The 14,001-nt window shown below is 44.0% G+C and overlaps 1 protein-coding gene across 6 annotated transcripts in view; it reads right to left on the bottom strand.

The window, feature by feature from the left end:
* The window catches only part of CUNH1orf21 (chromosome unknown C1orf21 homolog), a 193,773-nt gene that overhangs the window by 140,478 nt on the left and 39,294 nt on the right, over positions 1 to 14,001 (bottom strand). Inside the window, exon 1 of one of the 6 annotated variants that reach the window (XM_040738969.1) lies at positions 4,470 to 4,779. The exons of the other annotated variants lie outside the window; for them this stretch is intronic. The gene's annotated coding sequence lies outside the window, so the exon portion shown is untranslated. Of the gene's footprint in view, positions 1 to 4,469; positions 4,780 to 14,001 lie in introns of those variants that run through there. 6 annotated transcript variants of the gene reach the window in all.

The following is a 14,001-nucleotide window of genomic DNA, read 5'->3' as shown; positions in this document are numbered from 1 at the left end:
CATGGAAATGGTAACCCACTTCCTTGGCTATTTTCTCATTTGTAAATGATACTCCATATGACCCATAGACAAATGCTTTATCATTCTTCCAGGCGTTTCCATGCTGAGAATGCAACAGGTATGATAGTATTTCTTAGCTTGGAGACTTTTACTTTTACCCTCCCGGTCTGCTAACCTCTTTGTGACTATTAAATATTCCCTGAGTGACAGCATGGAGTATTCCATTCTTTCTCCTCGTAACAATCATATACTTGCACAGGAAAGCTAGATATGACACCTTCATTTTTATACTTAAAAGAACTAGATTAGAATGTAAGATGACCTCCCCAGGAGTCTCCCAGCTAGTTAGTGGGTGTTCGGGAACCCCCTGCACCTGTGAATAACGTTGGGGAGAATAACAGACTGGGGTGATTCGTAGCATAAGGCTGGGGCTGAAGCCAGAAAGAGAAGAGCAAAGATCTTCCTTTGGTGAGATTTGGATCACTACGCCTTGAATCTCTATGTAAACTGGCTTCGTGGGAAGGAAGAACCTCCTGTGAGATACGGCTGATGCCTTCAGGTGAAAGGCACCTAAGCAGCCTGTGCTCTGAGAGAAGCAAGCATTCTTTCACTTGTTCTAGAGAGTCATGCTGTGCTTCCATTCGGAGAATGTTGCCTGTGTGCAGTCCCCACGGACATCTCACTTCCTGGCTCAGACTCCAGATGTACCAGAATCAGGTGCCTTTTGGCGCAGTGATGTTTCTGACCCACCGCGTCAGCAGGAACTGACCATCGCCCTGCCATCTTTTCAGTGGCTCTGCAAAAGGCCAGCAAGACAAATGGAGCTGATGGGATAATGAAGTTCGAGAGACTTCACTAGCATCCCTCTAGGGATGCTCGGGACAGCTTTAGGAAGAAGGATGCAACACCCAAAGAAGTGAATCAAGTCTAATTACAGGAAAAGAACTTTCCCCGTCGTCCCAGTATGGCAAAGAGCCCTCTGAGGTAGCACAGGCCTATAATATCTGAGCGCTTTGGAGGCTGAGGCAGGAGGATGGTGAGTTTGAGACCAGTCTGGGCTACTGAGTGAAACCGTAGGCCCAGGAAAAGCAGCAAAAGTAGAAGTGGACACAACACCGCTTTCACTGGTACAGTATTTACAAAGAAAATTTAGCTTGTAGGCTCTGGAGCCAAGCATGAGCTCACAAGGACTGCCTGCCACAGGAGGTGGGGCCCTCTGTGAGAGAAGAGAGGAGAGTTATTTCAGTATTTATAGACTTTTATCTGGTGGAATATAAAATCCAGTACCCAGTGGCGAACAAAGCTTCAGACTGTAAAACCAGATAACGATATACATCAGAGCAGTTCTTGTCATCCCCGGTTCCCAAACCGTGAGACAGCTGAGGAAGAAGATCGTATCTTACCCACAATCGTCTCTCCCAGAGCTGTGTATGCAGGGCACTTGGACAGCCTACAGAAATAAAGCAGACTGCAGTGCGAGTAGAAGCGCTAAGTAAGTGCTCTGGGACTTTGCACCTAAACCTTAGGGAAGTACCTGGGAAGGGAGGGCATCTCCAGGAAAAGGCACAGAGCCATTCTGCGTTTGGTGTGGCTCATCTTTTCTTTACATTCAAAGCCCAGGAATGACCGCTGCTATTACCAACTTCAAGCCATAACGCTTCATATGGAATGGACGGGGAGAATGAAGCAAAGTCTTCCAACATTAAAAATGCCAAATGATGTTTTTAATTATTGAAAACACTGCTGGTCTAATAGCAAATTCTGGCCCACTCACATGGTAACAATATAAATCCTTTCATACACAGCTTCCTTTCTCATATGCAGAATTTTTTTCAGCACAGAATATATCCAAGAAGATGCGCATAAGGGCCACCTGTCATGTGACATGAAAGCAGAGGGGAGGGGCTATTGTTGGGGGGAAGGAGACCAACAAAAGGGGATGGGGAGGGCAGAGTGGAGGAGGATACAAACAAGGAATAACGACATATACATATTAAAATGCCACAATGAAAACAGCTACTTGGTATCATAACTTAAAATTAATTTAAAACAGAAAAGGACTTTCCAAAGACTATCAACTGTAGAATAAAGGCTTTAATCTTCACAAACAAATGAATTCAGATCCTCAAAGAATTTAAAGATCTAATCCAAGTCTTGACCCAGAAAGCATATGTCAGTCACTGGAAACATGAGATTGGAGTCAAACTGTTAAGTGCCATAGGGTAACTCATGGCCAGTGTAAATACATCACCACTAAGTCTAGGTGCCCAGAGCCTGTCAAGCAAAAGGTTGGGTCATCAGCATTTACAAAGATCAACAAATGCTCTATATTTTCAGATGTCGCATATCTCATAAGATTTACTGTAACCACCCCCACCTTTTTTTTTTTTTTTTAGTTTTTCGATACAGGGTTTCTTTGTAGCCTATCATAGAACTCATTCTGTAGACCAGGCTGGCCTCGAACTCATAAAGATTCTCCTGCCTCTGCCTTCCAAGTGCGGGGATTAAAGGCCCTATAACTCTCTTTTAAATATCCCCATCATACAAATCAAGAAATCCAGAGACAAAGGGATTTAGTGGAGGGTCTATTGCTAACAGACTTAGAACTAGCACTGTGTGACCTCACCCAACTTACAGTCTGCAATTGCATCAACTATTAACAGCAGCTGATATTTGAATGGATGTTTATTATGTGTCCAGCTCCAAACAATTCACAAACATTTTTCCATTTAATGGGACCACTGCCCCCGAAGGGCCCCCTGCTTCTACTTGCAGACGACTATCCTAAAGTCAGAGGTGCTAAGTAACTTGCAAGATCATCCAAGAGTAAGGGGAAAGTCAGGACTTGACTGATGCACCATGTGACCCCCCACTGTCCAAGGTGCTTTTCCTTATCAGTCTCTTCTATTGACTGATCACAACCCAAAGGTTGGACTGTGACAGTTATTGCTACCTTCCACCTTACCAGTGAGCATCAGGCCCTGTCAACACCCATACCTGCTGGGCATGAAATACTGCAGAAATGGGCTAGCAAATTACCTTAACTATTCTCCAATTCTTCTATAACCTTCTACAATAATGACAAAGTTTAGGTTACCTTGGGGTTGACAGTAGTTTTAAATACACTAATACATTTCCAAGATGCTTAGAAGCATGCATTTATTCCACAGTGCTTAAATTGCTAACTCTGCCCAGTCATTGGTACAATAAGAAACATAACAATCTGTCTCCCAGGGTTTCAATATAGGATTTAAGGAAGGTCATGTATGAGTTTAGCTTCGATGAATGTAATCACTCAAAACTGTTAAAATCATACAGCATTGCTACTGCCTTCTCATTTGGAACTGGACCTAAAAAATTGCAACATCCTTTTAGGTTCACTGAGAATAAAAGAATAAACATCCCAGGAAATAAATGCAAATTGTATTAGCCTAAATAAAGTCTAACCCTGGAAACAAGTTCCTGAAGTTAGGGTAGATCTGATACCCAGTTTCCAAACAAAACAGATGTCCCTCCAATCTTTTCCTAAAAAGAATATATATACATACATATATACATATATAGTTATATATGTATAATATATTATATATACGTATAATGTATATTATACACACATATTACACACATACATACATATAATCTCTCAATAGAGGAACAGTTTAAGAAAGAGCTGCAGGAATTAACTAATGGTGGAAGAGAAGGAACAGATACAGCAGAGTCAAATAGGGAATAGGAGAAACACGGTAACTCACTAAAAATAACTCCATCACAAAAATTGAGAGGAAGCTGTACTGAGGTGTAATGTCTATTTAGCTCAGGATGGAAATTTCCACTAAGAAAAAGAGGAAGACTTGTAGCAGAAGACTTGCCTGTTGAGAAGGTAACTCTTCCCTCTATGCCACTCCAAAGGAAGCAAGCAAAACTTCAGTTCCTGAGGAAGCTGAACTAAACAGAGGGCACGAGACAGGACCCTTCAGGTTCAAACATAAGATGGTCTCTGGCATCGAATTCTAATGGAAACGCTAAGCCACTCAGGAGCCTAACTTTTTTTAGAGAAGCTGGAATCTGGTTAACCCCTTAGCCAGGTCTCTTTCATTGAATAAAGAAAACCAGGTTTCTGTTTTATAAAGAAACTTTCCCTGGGGAGACACAACCCATATGTCTACTTACCTCAGACAGGGATCCCACAACAGACCAAAGTACGGATACACCAAAGTCCTATGTGGTGAACCAACTTGTCTGCAGGGCTTGCTACAGGAGTATGGGGGAGGGGTTACTTTTTTTTTTTTTTTTTTTTTAACGAGACAGGGTTTCTCTATATTGTTTTGGAGGCTGTGGTCCAGCCTGGCCTCGAACTCACAGAGATCCACCTGCCTCTACCTCCCGAGTGCTGGGATTAAAGGCGTGCACACCAACGCCCGGCGGTGGCGGGGTTACTTACAGGGGCAGAAATGACTCTAATGACTCACCAAGGCGCACCCCAGCGTGATGACAACTCACAAAGGCCAAAAGCTGAAGCACACTGCACAGCCTGCACGGGGCTCAACAGGCTGGGATGTATCCTTCTCAAGTTTCTGGTCTATGCTGATAGGTAGCTCAGCTGGCTTCTGCTTCCCACGGCCTGGCTGACCTTAGAGTCGTCTTCTGCCCAGCCCCTCTGTCGTGTCTTTGCAGATTTTATTTCTGACTCCAGCAGGGAGGGACTGAGTGAATCTGTTCAGTTTCAGGGACTTCCAGGAGCTATTTTGAGTTGTTTACTTTTCTGTTTAAGGAGTTTTCCTGGAGGATGGAATGTTTCAATCTCAGATAGTTTCGTAGTAATGTTTACCACACTTAAGGGTACCATAAAATGGCATACACTTCAACACCCCGGCACCCACTTCACACTGTCTCGACACACACAGACACACACATAGACACACACACTCACACATACAGACACACACACACACACACAAACACACACAGCGTTTTCATGTTGTAGCCTTGCAAGAATAAGAAACACTTCTACTGCCTTGCTATATTAAAACAAGTAAAATTTCCTACTAAATTTCTTTCAAGGAAACTTAAACAATCTCTGACTTTCCTCAAGGCAAATATAGACAAATTCTGTAAATAAACAAACGAACAGAAAAGTATGTGGAAGTATATACTGATGCTGTTGATTTTGAAGCAAGTTTCCCAAAGCCATCAATATCTACTGCAGAGGAATCAGAAGTCACTTCCTATAACTCTATCCCCCCAAATCATTCTAAAACACACCTTAGTGGCCTCCACCCTCATAAGACTCAGCCTCCTCAGCTCCATCACACACCATCATCTGTGTTTATGTAGAAACCAGGACCACCAGAGATGAGGCAAATCGTTTATACTGGTTATTTTCTCAGTGCTGTGACATTATCTGGTGGGAACAACTTAAGGGAAGGAGTTCATCATGGTGGTGAAGGTATGGCAGTAACAGTAGTTAGACCATGGCAAAAAAAACCATTTGTTTATGGACAGGAAAGCAGAGGACAGAACCACGGGTGAGACTAGCCTACAGGTTTCATAGCGAGCCTCATGACACATACATAAGCTAGGTCCTATCTCCCACGGGATCCAGGATATTCTCTGACAGAACCACCACAACACTGCTCAAGATCAAACAGTCACCCAGTGTCAGAATCAGGAGGCAAGCCAGACCGATGTGAACAAACAAGCCAGGGACAGAATAACATTCTTAATTATGTGTCATGATCGCAACCCAATGACGCAGCTTCTGTGTGTGTGTGTGTGTGTGTGTGTGTGTGTGTGTGTGTGTGTGTGTCAGTGGTGAGCTCCTTGTTGCATTAAATGTGACCATATTCTTATGTCTCTCTTCCAGTTGCAGAAATCTTTGCAAGGGACTAAAGTACTGTAGTGTGGGTCTGCAATGCCTCCCCAACACTTACATGGAAGTGGTAGACACTTTAGGAGGTGGGGCCTAGGGGAAGGTTTTAAGATATTTGGGGTATGTCTTGAAAGGGATTGTGGGATCACAGCTCCTCCCTCTTTCTGTCCCTCACATGAGTCATGAGGAGAATGAGTCTTGTTTACCATGTGCTCTTGCTGGTTAGTACTGCTTACCTCAAGTAACAGCGAACATCAACGGAGGACTGAAACCTCCCAGACTCTGAGCCAAAATAACTCTCTTTATAAGTTGACTGCTGCATATTTTTTATAGCACAGAGGTATTCAAGAACAGACAAAGCACAGCCCTTGTCCTTAAAGGGTGCACAATCTAATAAAGGGGTGTGTCTCATCAGTGCTTCCGATCAAGGGCTGTGTTGACATATCACCCTCCCCAGCATGTACCCTAGTCCTGAAGGCCAGTCTATGCCGGGCTTTGAGCAATCTTGCTCACTTGCTCGATACATCTTGCAGGATAACTACTTTCCTTCTGCTGTGAGGCAAAAACTAAAGCATGAAACTGGGGAGCAGAAAGGGCCACACATCTGCCCTTCCAGTACCACGGCATCCAAAAAGAGAAAGGTAAGGGCTCTCCTCGGTGATTACAGAAGCCCTGAGACCACTTCCAACTCTTGAATTCCCAGCACAACCGGAAAATAAAACTGGCTTCTCGGGGTGGCATCCCCCGTAAGCCAGCAAGTACAGAGCGTGGAAATGAACAAAGCCCTATGTCTCACTGATCTGGAGTAAAAGTCACACCTAAAGCTACTGAGAATGTGAACTCTAACCTCCTTTTACTTGAGTTTAAGTGTTAAAATACAGGCACTTATTTACATTGTGTACATATATACTTGCACATGAACAATCATTTCATCAGAGGTCAACTTGAGGGAGGTAGTTCTCTCCTTCTACCATATGGGTTCCAACGGTTAAAACTCAGGTTGTTAGGCTTGGTGGAAAGTACCTTGGCTTGTTAAACCGTCTCTCCAGCCCGTTCTCATTTTGATCACTGGAGAAAGTTCATAACAGGGTGCTAGTGTTGTAGACCACATGGAAGTTCCCACTAGCCCCATCGAGCAAGCACCCATGCCGCCTGACACCCCCATGTCTCCTGTCCACCTTCACCCACAGCTGCTCACTCTTTACACTCAGGGTGTGATATCAGGGGGAAAGGTTCCCAAGTCAGAGGAACCAAACAGAGAAAGTTCAGAGAAGAGGTGAGGCGAGCCAAGGGAAGGTGTGGGAGAACCCTCTTGTCAGACAAAGATTTCCTTCTTTACCCCTGTTGTTTACATGACTAGAACAAGAGCCTTGATTTCATACTGCAGGCCAATTCCCTCTGTTCCCTTTAGAGTAAGCTTCATGCAAATACCAAATCACTTTTATGTTTACAGGACAGTATTTGTAACCTGCAATGCATGTACGTGGTTGTGTGTAGTGGAGAGGGAGGAGGTTATTGAAGTCCCGTCCACGGTGAGGTTGGTCTTCAGGACAAAAAAATTCAAGTGGATCCACTGCCACACCCCCATCTAGTCTCCTCTTTTCCATCATGGGCAAAAGAGGCTCTGGGAAGTCAATTTTCCACAGCTGACTTTTCCCTACCCTCCAGGTCAAAACAAACAAACAAACACTCCTGGTTTAGAAGGAGCTTCCAAGGTACATGCCTAGCAACTGGGCCACACAATCTACTGCCCCTGTTTGTTGACTTTACAGCACTTACCAGTGCCTGAAATGTTTATATGGAAATAGTCCTTCTTTGGTTATGGCTACCATTCACTCTTAGGACAAGGTATCCCACCAAACCAAGGACACTCTGTGTTGTTCTCAGCTATATTCCCAACCCAGAGATGAGCGTCTGTCACTGGGATGTATTCAACTGAATGTTTACAGAGTGAGTGAATCAAGACCATGAGTGACCATCACGCATACAGACGCACTCCACCCTTGCCACCAGAAGAGCCATGACCTGTGATACCAGTAGAAGTCAAGAAGAAACATGAAAACGATAGCACCTGTTGCTCATCACCCTTCAGACTTGACCGGAAAGTAGCACACACTTTGTGGTCTGCCTTAAATTGCAATGAGCCTGCAGGAGTTCTGAGGTTTAGTGAAGGCTTAAAAAAATAAGGATTCTAGACCCTGCCTTTGGACATCAACTATGATCATGAAAACACCAAACTTGTACTCAAGATTTTTGTTCTCATCACTAAATGTAGCAAAAGCAGAAATGGGGAATTTCCTAATTACCTCAAGGATTTGGCAAACCTCTCATATTTTCCATGCAGGACTTAAGTGCATACCTTAAATCACCAAAAGCCTATAAATTTTGCAAAGACATGGGGCTGTATTTTCTCTTCTTACACACACACACACCATATCTTAAAAGAAGAAATGATGAGAATCAAAGATGAACTGCAGAACACTATTTGAGGGACATAGTTCAGTTAACAGGTACTGACCCCTATAAATTCAGACCTGTTTTCTCAGATAAGAAACACAAAGCCAAGAAGCATCCAGAAATTAAACTCAAACTTCACCAAATATTGTTTTAAAGATCTGCGTTTCAATACCATAAATAACTGACTAATAATTAAGATATATATTATGTTTATGGTCATTTTAATGAAAGGATTGTCACCTCATCAGCAGTAACAGAAAAAAGAAACATTAAATCCCTACGAACACTGAGATATATCACACCTGAATTATCATTAGCAATTCCTCTGAGTAGGAGGAGCTTGGTAAGGAGGAACCCACTAGAGCTGACTGGAAAGTTCCTTATTATGTGACAGACATTCACGAGGTCACACATTATAGACCAGTGCTGCTTAGGGTTGTCAAATTTCACACACACACACACACACACACACACACACACACACACACACACACACCCTCCAGTTAATTTGAATAATGAGTGTATTAATGGTAGATAATGTTTTAAGTATAAGTATATCCTAAAACAGATCCTATTGGATATTCTCACACTAAGATTTATTTTCTACTGTAAGTAAAAACTTATTTATGACTTTTTTTGGTATACTAAACATTGCCTGCCAAGCTTAACACTGTCTGACGGTTATGCTAAGCTGCTGGAACATTCTAATATTTCAGCTGAATATTAGCACAGCAGATCCCCATCAGTGCCTTGAATTGCCCTCAGACCAAAATCCAGCAATTCTCTGATGACAGATGGCAACAAATGTGACTAAGCAGACACCTCAACACGACATCCAGTGTCCATGGAAACACATTCAAAACTGTCTGCCTACTTTCCTAAATTAATTTAGAATCATATAATCACAGAATTTTAGAATTGGAAACCTTCATAGATTCTTTTTTTAAGAAAAAAATTATGTCATTTGCAAATGCAAAGAACTTTCCTGTGACCGAAGTCAGCATGGGAAGAAGAGAGGGATGTGATCAGCATGTTTAACTCCAGAGGAGCCAGATGCCTGGGTTCTGTGGCTCCAGATCTTCTTTACTCTCCCTGTGTCCGCAGCTTAGAGGCCACCGTTATGAGTGGGCCTTAAAAACAGAAAAGAAATGGACTATGAGCTCCTCGAGACTTAATGGGCATCAAATTCATCCGGGTTGGGCACTCAATGAGTGTTTAAGATATGTCTGGTGAACAACTGAGTCACTATATTGTCTGGAGTCACTGAGAGCAGATATGGAGGGACCTAGGTGAGGCAAACACCTAAAGAGGGCAGACCTAACCGTACAGTGATCACAACCCTACTCACAGTCCTCTTCCCTAACTGGCCCTCTGCTTGTGACACCCTAATAACAAAACAGATCTCTCTCACACTTCGTTTTGCTCAGATCCTGTTACTTTGTCTCTGTCTACCTATTTTATCTACTCAGGGCACAGGCCAGCAGACCAAGGGCTTCTCAGGAACCAACAGAAACATCTGTGTCCTTAGATCTATGTCCTCAGATCTATGTCCTAAGATCTAAGTCCTTGGATCTATGTCCTTAGAACAATTATCTCCAGACACAAATGAATATTGGAACGAGCAGCAGCCAGAACACAGGATAACAAGAAGCTCAAGGCCAGCCCTGGCTATATAAGAAATCAAGATCAGCTTGGGTTCAATGAGACCCTGTCTCAAAGCAACAAAAATGAATTCTTACTTGGATGCCTGGGAAATACTAACACAACCCAGTGCTCATGTAGTTAAATGTGTGTATATGCATTATTAATTCTGACACATGAGGTATGGCTAGCTTTGTTGAAGCAATGTATTTATTTTCCTTCCTCATCTGCAGCTGCTCTGATCATGTCTCTTGGACCACTTAGAAAAAGAATCTTTCCTTCTGGGCCCTGGTTTCCATCTAAAGTTTTCCTTCTAAAGCTGCCCACTGCAATCAAGTTTCTCTTCAAGTAGAAAATGTGTTGCCCTGCAAAATTTCAACCATAGTTACCTAGATGGTGATGAAAAAGATAAAAAATTCATTGTAAGTCTGCTGGGGTACTTTTCAATGGTTGAGATTTGAAGAGACAAATATTTAGAGGGGTTAATGTTGAACAGTCTCGCTCACCAGAAATAAATTACTAAACGCCGAGCGACTGATACGTCACAGCATCCACAGAAGTGAGATCTATCATTGTTTTCATTTTATAGAAAGTGAGGTGAAACCCAGAAAGGTAAAATGTCCTACCAAACAGCCTAACAGCTAGAGCCAAATTTAAACATGGGCATACCAATACAGTCAGTGAGCCTCAGAGTGGACAAAGTCAGTTCCAAGTACAGTCCCAGTCTGTCCAAATTAGGGTGGTCACGCCCAAGATAAGCTAAATCTATGAGGAAGAGGCTAGAAGGACGAAGGGTAAGAAAGGCAACAAACCAACCTTTCCAATCACGGAGGACAGGAAAGGAAGGTCATGTATGCAAGCCTTGAGCTGAAGTGGAAGAGTTGCTCAGCCTGCAGTTTGGAGCTGGAAGGTTGGGACATCAGGAAGTAGAGCCGCCTGGGGGCAAGAGCTGGAAGGAGACATCAAGTTCATTCGTGTCAACTACATTGTCAACAGATGAGAGCAGAAGCCTGCTGGGTGCTGAAGAGAACACCAGGCTTCCAGATGCCATCACTCTGTTTCTTACCCAAAAACACCCCCCTAGGCTTACTAGTGGAAAGAAACAAGAAAATAACAAGAAATATCTAAAAACAGGGGAAAGTAGTGGAAGACAGATGACTGCCCTGGCCTCCAAGCCTCTCTGGGAATCTTTGGGGATCCACAGAGTTCAAAAGGCAGCTGCAAACACAAGAAGATACTTCAGCTTTTTTTTTTCTCATTCTTTCTTTCCAAATGGGGATAGATATAAGAAACTGAAGTAGTGGCCAGGTTTCTGTCAAAGCTAAAATGGAGTTTTAGCAGAGATGTTTATAATCACACCATACTAGCAGGGGCTCACTAAGAATATCATGTCAAGTTAACTTTTATATCCTGTTTCTGACAGAGCTGTGGGTGAGCAGAAAAAGTCTGGCCCACTTGACACCTGAAGCACAGAATAGCAAATTAAGAGCTGAGCTCGGCTCAAACAGACCTTCTTGAGACACCTTTGCCAGCAGCCCTCTGAATACCTGAGCCAGCATCTCTACTCCCGGGGGAACATTTACTTGCTGGCCTAAAGGTAACACCCCAGCGGTTCCTTTTCCTGTCTGAAGCACCCAAGTCAAGGTAGTAAGTCAGCCTAGCACACAGGAGCACCTCAATGTTGCCTGAGTCGGGGAACTGATACATGCCCACGGTGTGAGGAGCACACAGTGTGTCTTGCTTATAGAACCCTGAGCTGAGGGATGGTGTTGTAGTTTCAATGAGAAATGTCCCACATCGGCTCATGTATCTGAACACTTGGTCCCCAGTTAATGTTGTTGATTAAGGAGGTTCTGGGGCCTTTAGAATGTGAGCCTCGCTAGAGGACATACATCTCTGGGGATGGGCTTTGAGAATTCTTAGCCTGCACCATTTACAGTTAGCTTACACCGCTTGCTGTATGTGACTAAAATATGATCAGTCAGTTTCCTGCTCTTGTCACCTGCCCGCCATGCCTTCTCTGCCACTATGGACATCTAGCCCTTTAGAACTATAGCCAAAATAAACTGTAACTTCTTTACAGTTACTGTAAGACGGTATCAGTGTTCAGAGGGAATAGTACTGGACACCGTGAGAAAAGTCATTCAGGAAGACTTCCTTAACTAAATAGCACCAAGTGGCAGGAATCAAGATATGGTTAGAAATCAAAAGCTAGTAGAAGGTAGTTCTAGAAGAAAAAAGCTTGTCAGGCTCAGTGAGTGGAAGGAAGGCCTGTGAAGCAGGAACAAAGCATAGTGTACCCACATGATAGGCCGTGGAGAAGGCCGAGCCTAGGGATGTGCCTGCTCCAAGAGCGATGGGCCTGGAGCTGAAGGGCCTGGAGCTGAAGGAAGGGCTCTGAGAAGGACCATTTGCCTGTGTGTGCAGGACAAACTGGAGGATGGGGAGGTCAGGGGGACAGAGGGCCCCAGTGAGGAGAGTCCCTATATAGCAGTCCTGGCAGTTTCAGTCAGAATGGACAGACAAGGATCGCACGCAGGTCTGAGGGTTCACAGTTACATAACAGCAACCAAGTTCATTCATGCTCTGGGAATAATGTGGAGGAAGCGCTCCTCGGGGCCACATTTTCCCTCGGCTCTGCCCTTGGTCCCTGTCCTTTCCAACAGCTTTATCTTGATGGGGGCGAAGCCAGGGAAGGCAGCAGAGCCTCCCAAGGATGTGATTCCGTGAGAGATGTTTAGCACCAGATGCAACCAAAGCTTACTTTGACCCCTCTGTAGAATCAGGCAAGATGGGGTTTGTAAGGCTTCACCCCAGTGGACTGTGTTCTCAAGGAAATCCCCGGCTGGGGCACATCTGGGCAAAGCAAAAATTCACCGAGCTGTGATAAGGGCTTCCACGGTGCTGTAAACATGCTTGCCAGACATGCACTGACAAGAAAAGTTCATTCTAATCCAGAAAATATGTTGTTTTTCAAAAGTGGCCTCTGGCCTTGCCCCATAGGCTGGTGTAACATCATGAGTGGTGGAGAGGAGGAGGGAGGACTCTCCTCACAGCACAGAAAGCCTGAAGAAGGTGGGGACAGGGGACAAACATCCAGCAGGAGCTCCTGGGCAAAGCAGACTCATTCTTATTTTAGAACCCAGGATTAGCACTCTCATGCTGGTTTGAAAGTCACTCCACACGCACTGGCCTGTTTAATCTCACATCCTGATTGATTTCTAAGAATGTTGCTAGGCCCCTTCCCCCACCCTCCCACAAAGGACAGAGCCCTAAGACTTGCAGCCAAGTAAACAGGTTCCTCTCAAGAGTTTTTGCTCCACTCTGGATCTATGAGATGCTTAGAACCAATGATGTGACGTCTAAATGAAAGTGACAGGGTCCTCTGTTCAGATTTTAACTCTTCCAGAGGTGAAAGAACAGAGAACATCTGCCCCACTGGGAGGAACAAAGGGCAAGCATCTGGTGTTGGCCATTCAACACAGGCTCACAAATACCATGCTTCACTAAGTGCATCTTCGCTATGATTGGTTAGAAATGCTGGTAAGGCCCTTCTCTAGGAAGTATCGATGGACTGATACTGAAATCAGGGCTTCCCAGCATGTCCATGCACTAGCTCTGTGGCCAAGGGTTAGAAAGTACTTTATTCCTACGAGGTTCAGTTTCGTCAACTTGAAACTGGCCCAACAAATCCACAGGGCCACTGGGAGGCTGAATGAGAATATACAGGCAAGAGGGTCACATGAAGCTGGAACATTCCACTAATGGCCTCTAGAACTCTAACAACTCAGTTCTCTACCTAGATCAGAGTACAACCACATCACACAACACTCAACAGAATACAACACCCAACTTTTGCGTCCAGACTTTTGGGAGACATTAAAAATGTGTAGAACTAGAACATCTGGGAGAGGTAGTGAGACAGACAGACAGACTAAGAACCTTGCAAGTCTGGACACTGGAAAGCCTGAGTTCTTGCCCTAGTTTTGTCACTCGGCAGCTGGGTGATCTTAGGCAAGTCACAACTTATTTGT

This window comes from Mesocricetus auratus, unplaced genomic scaffold (genome assembly GCF_017639785.1).
Source record: "Mesocricetus auratus isolate SY011 unplaced genomic scaffold, BCM_Maur_2.0 Super-Scaffold_100676, whole genome shotgun sequence".
Classification (NCBI taxonomy): Eukaryota; Metazoa; Chordata; class Mammalia; order Rodentia; family Cricetidae; genus Mesocricetus; species Mesocricetus auratus.
This window is presented reverse-complemented; position numbering and strand designations above follow the sequence as displayed.